The sequence below is a fragment of the Ammospiza caudacuta genome, chromosome 2 (assembly GCF_027887145.1).
Source record: "Ammospiza caudacuta isolate bAmmCau1 chromosome 2, bAmmCau1.pri, whole genome shotgun sequence".
NCBI lineage: Eukaryota > Metazoa > Chordata > Aves > Passeriformes > Passerellidae > Ammospiza > Ammospiza caudacuta.
Genome location: NC_080594.1, coordinates 86,581,727 through 86,599,432, shown reverse-complemented (window position 1 = coordinate 86,599,432; position 17,706 = coordinate 86,581,727). Strand labels below are relative to the sequence as shown.

General features: G+C 41.0%; 1 protein-coding gene across 2 annotated transcripts in view; it reads right to left on the bottom strand.

Annotated features, from left to right (window-relative positions):
* Positions 1-17,282, bottom strand: part of P2RY8 (P2Y receptor family member 8) — a 33,824-nt gene extending 16,542 nt beyond the window's left edge. For both annotated transcript variants that reach the window (XM_058799992.1, XM_058799993.1), the window contains exons 1-2: positions 17,253-17,282; positions 13,674-13,759 (exon numbers count right to left, since the gene is read on the bottom strand). The gene's annotated coding sequence lies outside the window, so the exon portion shown is untranslated. The remainder of the gene's footprint in view (positions 1-13,673; positions 13,760-17,252) is intronic.
* Between the last annotated feature and the right edge of the window lie 424 nt (positions 17,283-17,706).

Sequence of the window (17,706 nt, the reverse complement as noted above, 5' to 3'; positions counted from 1 at the left end):
TGAGGGCTTCCCTATCAGAAGGTTTTGGTTCTCTTTTTCACTCTGTTGTGGTGCCACAGATCGTGAAGGAGAATTGCTGCTGGAAGCTCCTTTGCTGGCAGATCCTTGATGCTTTGGCAGTGGCTGAGGTGTGATCCCAGCCACCACAGCAGCCACCTTCTCTTCTGAAACTCCAAGGATGCCCTCAGCTACCTGGGAGTAGAGACAGGATAGGCCTTTTGAAAATGCAGCCTGCTCCCCAGCTCACATCAGTGAGCTGAAGAAACATCAGTGCCAACTACTTTTTCACTTCTCTTTCTGAGAACAGCGGAGGTTATCTATTTTTTACTATTGCTTAGTTCCCAGCTCTGCTTTGGGACTCATTGCTCATGCTTGCTCTTGAGAAGTTCGGGGTCTCAGAGCCCTCATGGGGGTTTCCCACAGAGCTGCCAAGACTCCATGTTCTCCCCAGCCCTGCAGAAGTCCCCTGGGACCTTGGCCCCCCACTTTCTGCATGTGCACGTGGCATCCAGCCAGCATCTCTGTGTGGCATCAGCTCAGCAGAGGGGAGCCTGGTGGGGCATGACACATGAAGTCACCCGTGCTTGTGACAGCCACTGAGCACTGTGGCAGGGTTTAATGTGGTTTGGCAAGCAAATGAAGGAAAATGCCAGTGTTTGGAAGCTTTTTCAGGGAACTGAAAGAAACAGACCTGAGTACTTTTTATTTCAACATCTGAGAAAGACTTTTATAAAAGCCAAAGGCAATACTTTTCAGGAGAGCAACTTTTGTTTCATTTCTTCTTCTCTGTGTGTTTCTTTCTCTTATATTGCCTAATCATCATACAAATATACAGATAAAGAGAGAGAAAGAAAAGGAAAGGAGTTTTAAGCTTTAAAATAGATCCATTTTCTTGAGGATTGTGGTTTAATAAAGGCTGTGCATTAAATTTTCATAAAAAGAGCCTGGAAAAACAAAATAAATTCTCAGAATCCCTTCTAGCCCCATCCATCCATCTGTCCGTGCAGGTGAGCAAACCATAGTGCCAACACACTAAAGATAAGAGTGCAGTGATAAAAGATGTTTCACCACACGCTGTGGGGAAAGTTTTTGACAAGTTGGGCCTAGCTTCTCAGTGTAGGTTCCTCTTTCCATTCTCTGAAATTCTTTTAAAAAAATTGCACACACAAAAAAACAACTTTCAAAAGCAGTTTCCTCAGTTCAGCCCTCCCTTCACTCCCACACCATCTCTATAGATGCTTCTTAGATGTACTATTAACTACATATAAAAGTTACTTGTGTTTGTACTGTGTAGGTTGATAGTTTTTAGAGCATTCTGTTACAGCATGATGTAAACTAACCTACACAAAGCCCTCAAGGCTTGTCTTTTAGTTTTGTTTACTTGCTTCTTTAATGTTAAAGAAATCCCTTTACCAAGATCAGCAGAAAGAGAAGACCTAGCCATTCACCAGTTCAAACTTATCCTTTCTTTTAAAGGTTATACAATCACAACAGGAAATATTTTGAAATGGTCACTTCAATCACAAGACAGAGTACTTTTTAGTCTGAACAAGTGTTTATATAAGTCCGCTATTTTTAGGTCGCATCACATGCCAACTCCTTGCCATTGCCATTTACATTAATATAGTTTTTTCTGGGGTTTTTTTTCCCATTTCTTTATACACCTGATGCAAAGCAATATTTGGAAAATAAACTAATTTTGCCTTAAGTCCTCAGAAGGCATCCAAATATTTTATGAATCAGTCCCTTAGCAGTGGCATTCCTGACTAGTTTCCCTGTATGCTTCTGCAAAAGCAAACACAAGCAACAGAGTTTGTCTCCTGCCAAAACTGTCAATGAGAATGTAGTAACAATACTTTGACCAGTATGTCAGTGGCCTTCCCACAATGCCACAATATCCAAAGCAATATGAATTTCTAGATTAGAGTCGGGAGCCTCCTTACTGAACTGTGTAAAGTGATCTGGCACTCTAAAACCACTTCTAAAGTGCTGGGATGAAGTGGACCGAAGGCAGCACTCACAGTGAGCTTCCTCATTATCGTTCCTGCAGAGAGCCATGTCAATAAGGAGATGAAAATGTTAATGGCTTCTTTACATCTCTTTGTGAAAAAACCTCCTTGCAATTTCGAGAGGTAGATGATTAAGAATCATGTCTCTTCTGAGGGCTGCCTGGATTGGCAAGAGTTGGCAAGACTGTAGGTGTGTTCTTGGGGATGATAGGAGAACATTTTAAATTCCAGTGCTCTCTCTCACTTGCTCAATGCCTTCTGAAAAGTCACTTTCCTAATCTCATATAATTTTTTCTTTAAATAACACTAATATTTTTTGCACAACTCAGTTACCTTGCTGCTGATGTCTCAAGGCATATTAGTGTCTTGCTTTGAAAATGCTACAAGAGTTGTAAGGAGAACATTTAAAGTGGCTTTTGAAATTGAGCACTTCCTTGAACTTTAACTGATGATATAATGAGACTTCCTAAATCAATTATCAAAATAAAATAAGTATTTCTTTAGAGCTAGTGGAATTTTTTTTGCATGAATTATAATAATAATACTCTAAGAGGAAAAATCTCCATAAACTGCAGGGTACTGTAAGATTCTCTGGTTCTCAAATGACTGAATGCCTCATATTATAGAATCAATGTATTATTTTGTTTACTGGATTTCTGATGTCTCGTTCTTGTTATTACTGAAGCAACAGTTCAGCTGAAAAAGCTGAAAACCAGGAAAAAGAATTTCTTTAGAAACTGGGTGTAAGAAGAGATTGTGGTTAGATTTGCTCAATCACAAAAGAAAAAAAAAGAAAGAAAAAAAGAGAGACACAGGAGAGCAGCAAGCACCTAGAGGAGTTAAGACAGAATCTAAACCCACAGAGAGAGCCCAGTGCACCACCATCCAATACCTACTCTGCCTTGGGTTGTAGAAATGTAAGTTTTCACACCTGCCTGCCAAGGAGTTTCCATGGCCCTGTCTGAGGTGATGAGTTTCCATGGCCCTGTCCCTACCTCATCAGCTCATTATTAGGCATTTTACCATGAAATACAGAAAATCAGGACACTGAGCGGCAAGAAAGCTAGACAGAAACACCTTAGTCTCTGAGAAAACTTCAGAGGAAGTGTGTGAAACCCTCCACACCCTTTGTGGAGGATTTCAAGGATATCTCTAGATGAAACCATGCATTACCCCTGAAATTTCTGCTGCAGTGAGATGTTTGCCTCTGTCTTATCTCATAAAACCCAGAAGTATCCATACCAGCCAAAAGAGTACTATTCACACTTCCTAAATGTCACACAATGGGGAAGTGGGAGATATGAATTTATTTCTCTCATCAGAGTGAGGAGATTTAAATCTACTCCCCCCACCCCCCCATCAAGCAATAGGATTTTCTGTTAGTTGATTCACAGAAAATATATAAATTACATTGAAATAGGAACTGCATTTTGGATGTCTTCTCCTCTCTAGCATGCAACCTGGAACAAATTCAGCTGCAGGAGTAAAGACAACTTGTAGATAAATAACATTATGATTAATGCATTTCTACAAGAAAGCTTGGCTCCAATTAGGCCAGGTAAACATCCATAGTCTGTAGGGAGTGCCCTAAGTATCCACAGCACTAAAGGACACATGGCATTGACATCTCGCTTCCTTCTGTATCCCATGGAGGATGTAGTCCAATAAGTGTTTTGGCAGTTTATGGTTTACTAGGTTCCCAAACTGATGCAGCACAAGGAACAGTCTTCCTCCCACTCAACAACTGTGATTTCAGGCCTGCAGCCTGAGCTGGGTATTAGGATATATGGGCTTCCAAGAACTTAACGCTTGGGATTCATAGTTTTTATAATAGCACCTTTAGCAAAAGCTGAGCAGCTGAAGACCTCAGTCTTGAGACTCAGTACTGAGTGACAACAAAAGAGTATTTAGGTTCCTAAAGCCTTTTTCAGTGCTAGAATAAACATCAGAAATTGGAAATTCCACCTGTGATGGAAATTTTCTCCTTCAGTGTTGGGTTTCAGTGGATCCCAGCAAGTAGGTCAAGGCACATGAACAGCAGAGGCCTGATGCTAGGCATATAATGTGAGTCACAAATGCACATTTGCTTTGCTCTGCTTCCTGGGATTATGCTCCTTTTGCAAAGAATCTCTTATGCTCCTACCTAAATCATCCATTGGTGAGCATAGTGCCACAGTGGATGGACAGTCCTCATCCTCTATTGTAAGAATCAGAGGCAGTCAAATAAAAATACTTACTTTTTCTGCTTTTATTGCAGTGCCAATTGCATTTCTCTAGTTCAAGAACACTGGCGGATCTTCCAGAATGTACTGCCACTCAATCAGTCTTCTAGATCATGGAGTTAAAATGTCTTGCTAAACTCTTTGAGAACAGATATCCTGTCCCAGCAGACTAGGAAAGACATTCAGCATAGAAAAGCTACCTAGTTCAACTGCACATTTTTGCACCACTCCCCAGGCAGAAATAAGGTGCTTGTGGAAGGGTGTGAGGGTGAGTTTGGTAGGTGTGTGTGATGCTTTCACTGCAAATCACCTGGCTGAGTGTTCATGTATCTTGTCCCCCTGTGACAGACAGGGGTGAAGTAGAGTTGTTTCCAGTTGAACAAAAATTCCTGACTTCCTGCGTTGTTTAGATGGATGATCTCATGATGATGAGTTCAGCCTACAGGGGTATAGGTATCTACTTGCTCTACACCTTGCTAAGATCCTTTACACATCCCCTCTTCCTGGCTGGAATGGGAGAAGAGCAGTAGAAAGATCCCATACTTACACTGACTCCATTTTCTGCCAAGAGTGGCAATTACACAGGGAAATACCTAGGAAGCCAGGCCAGAGAAAAGGACTCCAGTGAGAATGAAAGCTGTGCTCATGGAGCTACAACAAGGCTCAGGCTGGCCTCAGAGCAAAGACCAACCCAGTGTTTTTTTAACAGAACAAGGACATACATGGAGAAGATCACACACACCTTCTTGTGCCAGCACGAGACCGCAGCTATCTCTTGTGACATCCTGTCATTGCTGGCATGACCAATTCCTATCAGTGCCTATGGGGGTGCATCACTGTGAAGGACAAGGTTTGAGGAAAGCAGCAGATGATCAAGTAATTTTCAGCATTGTGTGGTGACAATACGATGCTATCTGTGATGCAGGCTGTCAAAATAAAACTGTCAGAAGGATGAATGGGAAAACGACAAGTTTTTCAGTGGTGAAAGACTGACACCACCTCTCCCCCCACTCCCAGCAAACTCTTCAACTCTATCTTGCTGTTCTGACAAAAAGCTACCCTAAAGTTTGCTTGGCTTTCATAATCCCAGTTGGTTGGCAGGATGCACAGATCAATTTATTCATAGACTGGAAATGAAGAAGAAAAGCACATGTAGAGATCCTCTATTAAAGAGTTAAGAGGAAGGGAGGAGAAATAAGGAAGTAGTGGTTGAAACAATCTGCTTTTAAGCAAAGAGAAAGGTTAAGAAATACTTGATAACATTTAAACGGTATATAAACAACACAGAAGAGCCCCAAACTAGGTGTTTTTATTTTTTTTTTCCTGGGGATGTGGGTGTTCATAACTAGTGGTAACTGCAATGAGAAGTTCAGAATTGGAAACACCACACTTTTAGCCAAAAAAACAAGCAGTTTTCTTACCCACCAGACCAAAACATGAAGTGAAGGGATTATTTCTAATAAGGAGAAGAGAGGCTGGTTTCTAACCCATTTCAGTGTAGAGTAGCACAATTTTTTCTATCTAGTTATTTAATTTAAGAATGAGTGGATCAAAAGTATATTAAACAGAACAAGCACATTAAAATCCTTTGTGATGTTTACCACAAAGGACACCGAGACTGTCAGTGTCAAAAAGATATATACAAACTGATTTGCAAAGAGCATTTACATACTCTGTAATTATGATCTGAGAATGCTCTGTTGGCTTTTAAAAAATTGTACTATATTTTGCTATTTCTTCACTGGGGAAATACTCTTGTTATACCATGATCAACAGTAGTGATTCAGCAGCAACACAATCTTTGTTGCCCTAACATATGCATAAGACATGTTGCAGATGTATTCAAAAAAGTGCTATCATTTGCAATTGTCTGTATGTAGGGCCTTGCCAAAATCTGACATAATTTCTCACCACTGTGAGTTGTTATGGAAAGGATTTAGATTAAGGATGGTTTAGGATTAATTAATTTCATAAGTGAAATAAATGTGAATAAAATAAATACAAAATAAATAGATAAAATTGAAAACATTTCATTTTGATGTTCAAAAGTATTTAGAAGTTTAATTACTGCAAGCTTAACCTTCTGCCTCTATATAATCTCATTTAACTCTGCATGAAACAGTAAGGCAGTGAGTAACAGTCTGCAAGATATTTATTTACCAGCACTACTGCGAGTTATTTATCTTTGATGCCTTTGATGGCAACACATCAAGAGACTTAAGCTTTGGCTCAGATCTGAAAAAAGGAAATAAACCCCCACAAGTCTCTACAGCACATTTCTCTGGAGGAGGAGGAGGAGGAGAGCACTGAGACAATAATGTCTATGCAGAAAGCTCAGCCTGAACCTATTGACTCCCTCCCAGAAGAAAGTGAAGGGGCACAGTGACACTGGGCTGCAGAAATGGATGCTGAGGGCTAGGGCTCAGTGGAGCACACTGCAGATAACAGAGAGAGCCTTCACTGAGATGCTGGGCCAGGCAATTCTTTCTCTGAGTCAGTCAATGAATGCTATTCACAGAAACCAACTGGGCTGCTTGGACTAGAAGTGAAACACACTGATATTTCAGTGTACTTTCTTACCAGACAAATGAAGCCTGTGGGTGAGCATGTAGCCTCATCTGTAGGGGAAGGATGTAATACAGGACAATCCAGATGGGAATGACCTGGGCAACTGTCAGCCAGAACAGGTATCACACATTTGTTCACTTAATCCTTAGCATAGAAACAAGAATGTAAATAAAACCCAGAGTGACACTGAGCCCAGCTGCTGTCCAGCTTTGTTTGAAAAGGATCTTTGGCCTATATATATGAGCCTATATTTCTCCTCTCTCTTTTTTCTCAAAAATGTGAATTGGCTGGATGAAAGCCTGGAATTCAGACATTATAATTCAGACATTATAATTCCACCTAATTTTTTTTAGCTCCTTTCCCTGATTATGGTTTTCTGTGTGTAATGGCCATAATAACTCAGGAGAAGTTTGCAGATGTGTGCAATGCAAATAAGGATAATATTCATTACATATTATTTCACTGTAAGTCATAGTAAGAAAACAGACCAGTGTTTTCTACTGTTTCCAGAGCCAGTGAATCCACACATGTTGGTGTTATCTCCCCTTGCAGGGCAGTATCATTGTCTCATCCTAACTGTTCAAAATGCCTTTCACTTAGCCCTTTTTTCGGTCTGGGGTCAGAACAAGAAAAATGCAGCTCAGAATAGAAGACAAAGTATTTCTTGTGGATACAAATATCAGCCTGCAAATCCTACACCAAATCCTGCTTGACCCAACATGTGACAGACCTAGTTTATGAATGAACCATATATTTATCTTCCATTGAAGGAAGTGAAAGCATCTAGCATTCAGTCCTCTTGGGCCCATAGCTGGACACCAACATATCTTTAATATATAAGCATGGCTTTATTTCTAATACTTGGCACACTTTAAATTTCTGGCTGGTTCTTTGTGAACATACCCCTACTCATTTGCTTTGGATTTACTAGAAAAGTTTAAGCTGATGATACATGCAGAGTGTGAACTTTTTTACTTTGCTGTCGCAGGTATGGACAGGGGAGCATTTACAGCTCCTGTAGCACATTAGTGTGAACAACAAAATCGTTGGCAATGGCAAACTGCAACACTGAAGTTTTTATTTCAAACTTGAGAAAGTCAGATCTCCACGTGCACTTTTGAAGATGGCAAAGATTTTCAGTTTTGCGGCCCTTTTACAGCAAGAAAGACATTGAGGTGCTGGAGAATGTACAGAGAAGGACAATGGAGCCTGGAGCACAAGAACAGCTGGGCGTGCTGGGCATGTTGAGTCTGAAGGAAAGAGGAGACCTTATCACTCTCTACAAGCACCTGAAAGGAGGTTGGAGCTGGGTGGGGGTTCCTCTCTTCTCCCAAGTAACAACTGTAGGAAAAAAGGAAATGGACTCAGGTTGACCTGTAAACCCAGGGGAGATTTAGACTGAATAATAGGAAAATTTCTTCACAGAAAAGGTTGCCAGGCATTGGAACAAGCTGCCCAGGGAAATGGTGGAGTCACCATTCCTGGAGGTAATTAAATGATGTGTGGATGTGACACTTCAGGACATGGCTTAGTGGCAGACTTGGCAGTGCTGGGTTAAGGGTTGGACTCGATGACTTTGAGGGTCTTCTCCAACCTAAAGGATTCTGTTTCTGACCACCTCTTTTTCCTTCTACACTCATGACTACAGTAGTCCCAAACACAAGTTGAAGGCAGCCAGAAAAACAGGCACAACCGAAGGAACTGATTTTTCTCTAATATGATTGATTCCTTTCTCTCTCTGCTCTCCCCTGCTAACTGACACAGCAAAAGTCTTTCCACATGCTGGTGCTCCACATTTAACAAAGTGATTCCCAGGCATGCTGGGAGAGTTTGCAGTTGTTTTTTGCAGTACTGCAGCAACAAAAACTGGGAAGTGCTGAGAATCTACCCCACTCAGTGTAAACATCTCCAAGCCTAGGGTAGATCAATCATAATTGTTAACGATGTAGATTCTGGCTCTGATCTCTTCCCCTCTCATGAGGGGATAATTATATACTCAACCCACAAACTTTAGCAGAACAGACATGTGAGTTGAGCAAACCTATCAGCTTACTATAACACGTAAAACTGTGCCATGTCCTGTTTCTCAAAGAGGTATTGGTAGAAAACATTTCATTTAAAAAGCTGAAAGTTTTTTTTCACAAGTGCATATGGTTTTAAATGTCAAACATTTAACATGCATTCCACCATTAAAAACCTCAGTCATGAGTTTGTGAGGCTATTTTATCCATCAACACTGGATAAAGATTTTAAGATTATGTATCTGCAGTGCTGAGAATTGCTGAGCTTGTAAAAGCCAGACACCTAACAGGAAGCTTCATTCTTCATTCTCTTAGAGGTGTTAAAGACATATTTATGCCCCACAGGAAAAATGGGTGACCAAGAAGGCACATCTTCATGTGAAAGACTGGGTTCCAGAGATTTTCTGTGACAGGGATATACAGATTTAGGTCACAAATCAGGCTGATAAGGAGATGTATGCAATGTGCAAGGCAGTGTTTGTCTTGCTTCTGGTTTAACTCAGTCTCACATTCATGCGCTAGCAGCAAGCTTCTGTTAGCTGCAGTCACGGATACGTTGCAAACTTTTTGACTAACTATGTATTTGTAAAGACCCCAGCAGCTCTGATCTGTCCACTGAGGGTTTAAACACTGTGTAACTGAGATCAGCAGCTTTGCAGAAACGTGACTGAGGGGAAGAGAAGTCCCTTATGAAAATGTCGTGTATTCTCCTTCCATGTTGAGATGTGCGCGAGGGCGTATGAGGCCCAAAGTCCGGCTAGCTAGAGGGGTAACGGCCGACGCCCCCACTGCATCTGAGGCCAAGCCCCCTTGGCGTCGTGGCCTCGGGCTGGGCTGGATCGCGGACTGGATTATATGCGCTGCACGAAACGAGGAAAGGGAGTGACCACTTGCTGAGGATTAACGTCGGTTTATTGAAGGAAGGCAGGTACCAACTGAGGGAGGGCACCGACCAGCAAATGGCCTCGAGCAAGGGGGAGAGGCAAGGTTTTAAAGGTAAGGGGTGGAGAAGGGAGGGAAGCCCAGCTAGCCAATAGGAGAACATATAGGGAGGTGCATAACATAACTGACAAACAAACATATCCAATAAACACAAAGTTAAGGAGGAGCCCCGGGACCCCAGCCAACCACAACCCCCAGAGAGAAGAAGGTTCTCGAAAGCTGGGAGGAGTGGGGAGTGATTGACTGGGCCCAGGGAGGAGGAAAAGCTTACTTATATGGTAGAATAGGGGCGGGGAAAGTTACATAACTTGAGCGATTGACAACTGAAGGGGGCAGGGGTAACCATAGTAACATAACTGTCAGGAGAGCTGTGGCGGGAAAACTGGGGAGGGAAGAACCATTTTACAAGGTACAAAGGGGGAACAATACATAAAATGGGAGAACATAAGAGAAACTTAAAAACGCACTACAACAGATATGCTCACAATGCCTATTCATCTCAGGAAGGTTACTGTTCTGGCAGCCTGAATAAATAAACAGCTGAAGATCTTGAGAGCCAGAATTTCACCAGCAGGTTGTCCTGGTTGCTTTTTAGCTGAATGATCCTACTAGTGAAGTGTAAGTCAACAGGCTGAAGACAGGAAATCAGCCAAGATTCTCTATCTCTAACTGAACTCAATCAGTTGCCAATAAACTGTACAGGTCACAAGCTTGAAAATGGACATGTTTAAGCTTGTCTTTCTCCACTTGATTTCTGTTGAACCAATGCCTTCCCAGCAATTTTCCAAAGACCCTATCAGAAAAATTTTTCTTCGGATTGTTCAATAAATGACGCTATGCCCTATGTAAAATGCCCCGTTCAAATTCTTGTCCTAAATACTGAATAAACTATTTTTGGGCATTTTTATGACATCCAGTGTTATAGCATCAAAGTGCTTCAGAAACACCTACAAATTTCTTATTTGCAGCCTTCCTCTAATATAAGTATTATTTAACCCCATACTGCAAAGAGGAATGTGAGGAATGAAGGGCCTGATTTCTAGGAGCAGGACCTGATTTCTAAGAGCATTTGGCATTAAATAAAATGTTACTGTTCCAAACCACATTTCTATTGACCATACCTGGATTTGTGAGTACTCAATACCCTCTGCAAGTCTAGTTATCTTTTAATAAGCATTTGAAAATTAGGAACTCAGACTTGGTGTTTCTGAAAGCTTAACCCCTTGAAACCAGATTTGAAACAGAATTTCAAGCTCTGTAACATAAGCATCACATAGGTGGAAGGATGAAGGCACCAGTGAAGGCTTTGGTGTCTCAGAATGGGATCTGAAATAGTCAGAAAAATTATAAGGAACAGTGTTAAGTCAGCACACTTCACATGCCACACATATAGATCATCCGGTGAGGACAGAGAATAAGCCATAAAAACATGAAATTTTGGGGGTAAAAATAGTAATTCTCACACATCATACTCTCACAGGGAAAATACAGGGAGACCTTGAACCTCTTTGCCAAAGTTCCTTTTGTTAAAATTCTCTGTTGCCTTCTCTTTCTGGGCCCCAAATATAATTTACTACAATTTTTTAAGATGGTTGATAGAAGAAAAATGCTTCCCTTCCCTGTCTGAACAATAATGCAGTGGCTAATTTCAGCAAATAGATGCCTTAAGCTGCCCTCCAAGTCTGACCATGGGAGTTAGATTATCTGAGCTGGAGATTGCTTTAGCCACAAAGCTTCTGGTTACCACCCATCTTTCACATCAGAGATGCACACTAAAAAATTATTAACACAACAACTCAGGAAAAGATGAAAACACCATGAAGGAGGGCAAGAGATTCTAAAGGCAGCCATCGAGTAAGTGCACATGGCCTGGAATCTAGCTTTAGTTTGGTCTTTGGAGTTATCCAGTGATTACTGTGAAACTGTCTCTGAAGACAAGACCAGAGATAAGTCTTTAGCCTTCCAGCTGGATGGTATTTCAGGCTTCTGACCTCTTTTATCCTCTTTTGCTTGCTGTTCCAGCTTCTACTGGTTGGGTGCAATTCTGCCCAGTCCATAGGTTTAGCATACTACCTAGGAGGGAGGTGGATAAGACTTTAAATACTTTCCAAAGAACAAAGTTGAATGTGCACACTCTTTCTCCTAGGAGCATGCTCTAGAGGAGGAGTTACACTATTTCCTACTCTTTGACCTTTTTAAAAGCAAGTACCTGCATATGTAAAGAAAAAAGTGTTTCACTGACTTTCTTTAAGCGTTCTCCTTGGTGGCACCAGACCAGCTTTCTCAGTCCTGCAAAAATCCATTTGTTCTTATAATTGCTAATGGGTATCTTCTCTATTTTTCTAAGTATCTTAAATATTGCTATCTTGTGTTGTAAGAAGCAACTACTACGGTATAATCCCCCAGAAGTCAGAGGCTGCATCAGAATTTTCCCTGTTCAGAGCTGAAGCTCTGAAGTTCCATCCTAGCTCCACTTCAGGCATTTCACATGTATCCTTTTCTTAAAAAGGTGACCTTTTTGTGACCATCACAAAAGCTTTTATCTGCATCTACTCCCAGGTAGAATTAGTGGCAGAATCATATTTCCCAGAGCATTACACAGTCACTAAAATCACAAAGCTGCTTTGCTTTTTCCTGTAGTTCTACATCTCAGTCAGAATATGTCCTCCAGCAGCAAGTAGATGAGAGCTGAGCAATGAGACAGGAAATGGTCTCCCCCTAAACAGGTTGTTCATTGATTTTTTTTGTGCTGAGTTATTATTCTGTAATATTTACCCTTAGGACTCTGAGGAGTATACAACCTGCACAAGGAAGATTTTACTACATGTAAAGCATGTAAATATTAGTAAATTTAACACTGTCAAAACAGTGCTCAGATCACAAAATTCAACTGCTGGGCTGTTACAGTTCTGACATGGTTTTGTTTCACATCAGCTAATGCTGCCTCAAACAACTCTGAGCCACAATCAACTTCTTGTATCTTTCAGGACCATCCCAGAAAAAGAAGTTTGGATGCAGCCATCATGTTATAGAGGCTGAAAACAGTTATTACATGTGTGTCAAATATGCTAAACATCAGGATATGACTGGTCCTAGCAAATTAAGTGGAAAGTAACTGCTGGGTAAAAGCATATTCTGTGTAATGTAATTTTCTGCTGGGTAAAATAATTTTCTGTAGCCCACTAGAGGGTGCAGACACACCTGTGCTGCCTCCAAGATTTACTTCCATGTTTCTGAGACCTGGATATTTCAGGGGTATCTCCAGAGTGTTTGGGGGAAAGACCTGAAAGAATCACACCTTGCTGTACTCTACAAATCCACTTTGATCATGATCAGCATGTAACCCAAAGTCTCTCTTCCTCCTGTTAACTGCTCTCCAGATCCCACCCTCTGTCCTCATCTACCCCAAGTTTGTACTATCAGTTTTTTGGTCTGATAGTACTTTGGTCTCATCCTCACCATTTCACTGCTGACTTATCCACAGTTTCCCACCCTATCTCTCACCACTGCCTGTGTTCCAGGGGGATTTCCCTTTGATCCCTGCACTGCTTGACTGTCTCGAGGTGAAGCAACAAAAGTACAAAAGGCTTTTTCTCACAGCTTTCGACTGCTGAATGATTGTACCCTCAAAGTGGGGTCTATTCAGTGTATCCAGGATTCTGGAGACCAGGATTTCAATTGTTCATGATTTAGTGAGTCTCAAAGACCAATCATGCTTTAGAAGGTGAGGGAAGAAAGAAAAAATCCTAGCAAGATTATTTCTGCCTTTGTGCTTACTCACCTACTCAAAGCTTGTGTTCCTGAATATTCCCTTATTGCCTCAGCAATTGCCTCATACAGCTAAACTCTGCATGCAACATCCTGCCAAAGAAAATGCAAAACTTTTCATCTTAAATGTTGCCCAGACTTACAAGCAGCTCCCTAAGGAATTTGTCTCGCCATCTCACTGCTGATGTTTCCGTGCTGCAGCAGATCAGATTTCCTCTATGAGTAAGATCTGCAGAAAGGAACAAACAAGAAATCTTTTAAGGGAAAAAAAAAGAAAAAAAAAAAAAAAGAAGAGGACATATCTAAAGATAATTACAAATAGTGATAGTGACAAGCACTGATAATATTTTCTATTTTCTTTCACAGCCTTAAAAATATGGTTCACTAGCTGTAAAACATACCTGTGCAGAACTACTAATGCTTCAGAATATAGACATCTGAAGATGAAGAGAAGATAAAAGAGCTCATAGTTGTTGGCCTGCTATTTTCTCTTCTCATTTGTGCAGATGTGAATCAGGTGCAGGGTATATCACAGTAAGTAGCCCTAGCTGCTTCTTCATGACCATAGCAAGGTGTAATTTCTGTTCTTATTTCAAGATTTAGTCAGCAGTTGGGCAAGCAAGGATTTTCAATTCACCAGCTGCTGAGCCTGAATTTTTCATGCAGTAGTGTGAAAATGTGACAAAAATGTGCAGCTCTTGTTGACCAAACTTACAGATCCTTGGCCCCAACCTGAACAACTCTTGGACCCTCATCGGTCTTGTGCAAAAATAGAGAATCTCTCTGTTAGGATATCAATGACAGCTAAAACCCAGTATTTAATTATTGAGCTGTTGCATGAAGCATGCACAGATTTTTCTCTCTCTTTCTCTCATATTTAGCTTTAGTTAAATATTCATCAACACTGAAAAATAAGATTAACAATGGAAATTTTTGGTAAGGACAGAAGGCTTCCAATCAAAATACAGGAAAAGATACTGGATCAAACTGACATTACTTGGTTCAAAGATGCAGAAAATTAATTGTGTGGGATATTTCTGATTGATTAGCGACAAAATTTTGACAAAAATTGGATTATATTACCCGTTTAAAACCTATTTTAAGTAACAACCATAACTCTCAGGCTGAGTCCCTCTCAGATTTCCTGTCTACAAATAGTAAGCCCAAGAGGAACACCAGCTTGACTTTCCCATTTGAGAGCTGTCAGTAAGACTAATCAAGCCAAAACAACAATCCCACAGACATTTAATTATAAATACAGCTCATTTCATCCAGGAATTCTGGAGGCAGTAGTCAAGGTCCATACTGTAATGCATTTCTGCAATGTCATTTTTCAGAGGAGAGCTACATTTTCAAGCTCCTTTTTCATGCTGTGAAGAGCATGGAACCAGTGTCAATAAATATGCCTGATAAGGAAACCTCCCTTCTGTCCAACTGAAAGCTTTGCAAACATTAGTTCTCAGCAGCAAATCCCCCTGAACTTCTGTTTCAAAATGACTTTTTATCTGGAAACTGTGCAAATGTGAAGTTTGTAAGTGGCCATACAAGTGCACAACACCAGCACGTATTTTAGACGCGTGGTGGCACAGTCTTGTTGTCCCTTCATTTTTGAGCAGGACAGGGGAGTCTACCACAAAACAAGTTGTTGTGGCTGGGTTGTGTCTGGGTTTCTCCCTTCTTGCTGCTTGACCAGAACAGCAGTTACTGTGGCAGACCAAAGCTGCCATACAATGAATCACCTTTCTGCTGTTTGTTTGTTTTCAGTGCTGTTACACGTAACCACTGCACATAACATACTGCACCCTCTGACAGAGGAGTGCACCCTTCTCCCACATCAAACAAAGACACTGATGCTGAAAGAGGGCACCAAGAGCAAACATTTCAAATCACCTGAGCTGGCCTTTTCTGCACTAAGAGTCATCAGTGAAAGCCTAATTATCTGCATGGGCAGATGCATCTGAGTTGAACCCAAACCCACGCTGTAAGACAGAAGGTGAACACACAAGCAGTGAGTAAGATGCTGGCTGGTGACAGGGGATGCCTGGGTTCTCTTTGCTCTTCCCACACAAAGCTGCTGAGCACTTTCCCTTGAGCCATGCCTATTCGGTAACTGGGAAATGTGACTGCAGAACTGTAGGCACACCTCAGCCACCTTTCCTTCAGCAAACTATGGCACAGGCTGCAAGAATTTACCAACTAAGGCCATACAGACCCCTAAGGAAGAGCAAATTCCTTAGCACTGATGCTCAAACTAAGACTCAGGCTGATGCAAGTGCTTCTACCCCTGCCATAGCCTCTTCCCTAGCAGAAGGGTGACATGCTCTCTGGTTGTTTCTAAACTGACACAGCTGTTTGCAAGGGAAGACTGGGGCTCTTGATCAGATTGCCTGCACAGGGCAGCTGCAAAAACCAGGGCACAAGTCTGGCACCAGCTGAGATTCATATTAAGTCCCCATCTGTAGATGCAGTGACAAAACTTCATGTGGATCATTGGGTCTGTTGAGCGTGAAATTCATTACAGAGGTCCAATTGCTACTCTATCAGCAGTTTCACAAGTAAAGTGGAAATTATTTAGGAATTAAGTCCCAACAGGGATGGAAATTTTGTGTCTGAATCAAACCAATGCTGCTAAAAGTCCTAACTAGATTCGCCTGACTACTAGGCATAAAATCCAGAAAGCATTTAAACCAAACATTCAAGGAGTCAATATCCAAACATTAAAACTGATAACAAGCAAAGACTTAAAAACCTGCAAATGCAAAAAAAACCCTGAGTCTTTAAAAAAACCCACAAATGCCATACCAGTGTATGATTTTACTCAGGGATCAGCATGGCATGTACAATTTCCCTTTCTGTATGGTGACACAATGACAGCATATTATGACAATAACTTCCCCACAGATGACTATTTTATGCTCGTTTCTGAACTATTAAACAAAACAAAAAGGTTTTCACACAAATAATCCCTCTGCTTGTCTATTAAGAAGCAACAAATGCCGTGTCCTAAACTGCACTCTGTTGTGGGACTTTCTTCTGGTGCCTGTCTGTCTGATTTCAGCTTTTATGCATCAAAAGACCCTGATGAAATTGTATCATTTTATGATATTGTTCCACAGTCACTTTTGTGTGTGTGTTGGGCTGCTGCAAACTGCCGGAGCAGTCTCAGGATGAGTACAGTACATGACTCTGCAATAGCTAAAGCTAGATATCAGCTCCAGATTTATAACTAAAATTGGTGCAAAACTATCTGGGTTTGATTTTTTTCTCTTCTGTCCCCAATATGTAGAAGCTTATTCTTCCTCTTTTTAAAATCAGAGTTGAAAACTATGATTTTTACTACTCTCCTCACTAAAGCAAACTGTATCTGAGAACCCCTTATTTTCTTAGTGGTTCCTGCAGAGTGAACTCCTTAAAATTGGTGATGCATTTTCTTTCTCTTTTACTGCAGTATTCGCTGTAATAATTCTGACTTCTAAATATTATGCAGCATAATTTCTTAACTATCTTTGCTCCATTTTTAAGCCATACAGTTCTTAATTTATTTCTACAGCTCACAGTTATCTGGCACAAAGAGACACATGTACTTCTTGGATTGCAATGAACGTCGTTCTCACTTCAGATGTAAATAATAGGAGGGAGAAAAATCAGTCTTGACTGAGTCTGGCTCCTCTGAAAAACTATTATGAATAAACAATCAAGAAGTGAAAAGTTGTACTCCTTACCTGGTCTGCGAAGTACAGTGCACCTTGAAAGCCTCCTAAATGACACAGAAGAAATAGAAATAGTTGAAAGTTTTTACTCATCCAACCAGACTCAGGAAATGACTATTTTGAAACTATTAACTCCTTCCTTACTTCAAAGTCTTTCAAGCACAGTTCCACTGCAGTTTGGTAATGAATGCTCTGCCCTATATGAGAAGACTCTGATCACCTCTATGAAAGAGAACTTCTGCGTAACTGTGATCAAATACAGTTTACTGTTGAGTGATGCTTATGTAAAGAAATGCAGAAATGACCTAGAGTAATGGCTTAACCTTCCAACTCTCATTTACAGTATAGGTTTAGAGCAGTGGAGCAACATTCTCATCATGAATTCAGTGTAGTGGTGCCCAAGACAGCAAGGTAAAAACCGAGGTTGTTTGAAGGAGTGGCATCCATTACAGCCTGGACAAGCATT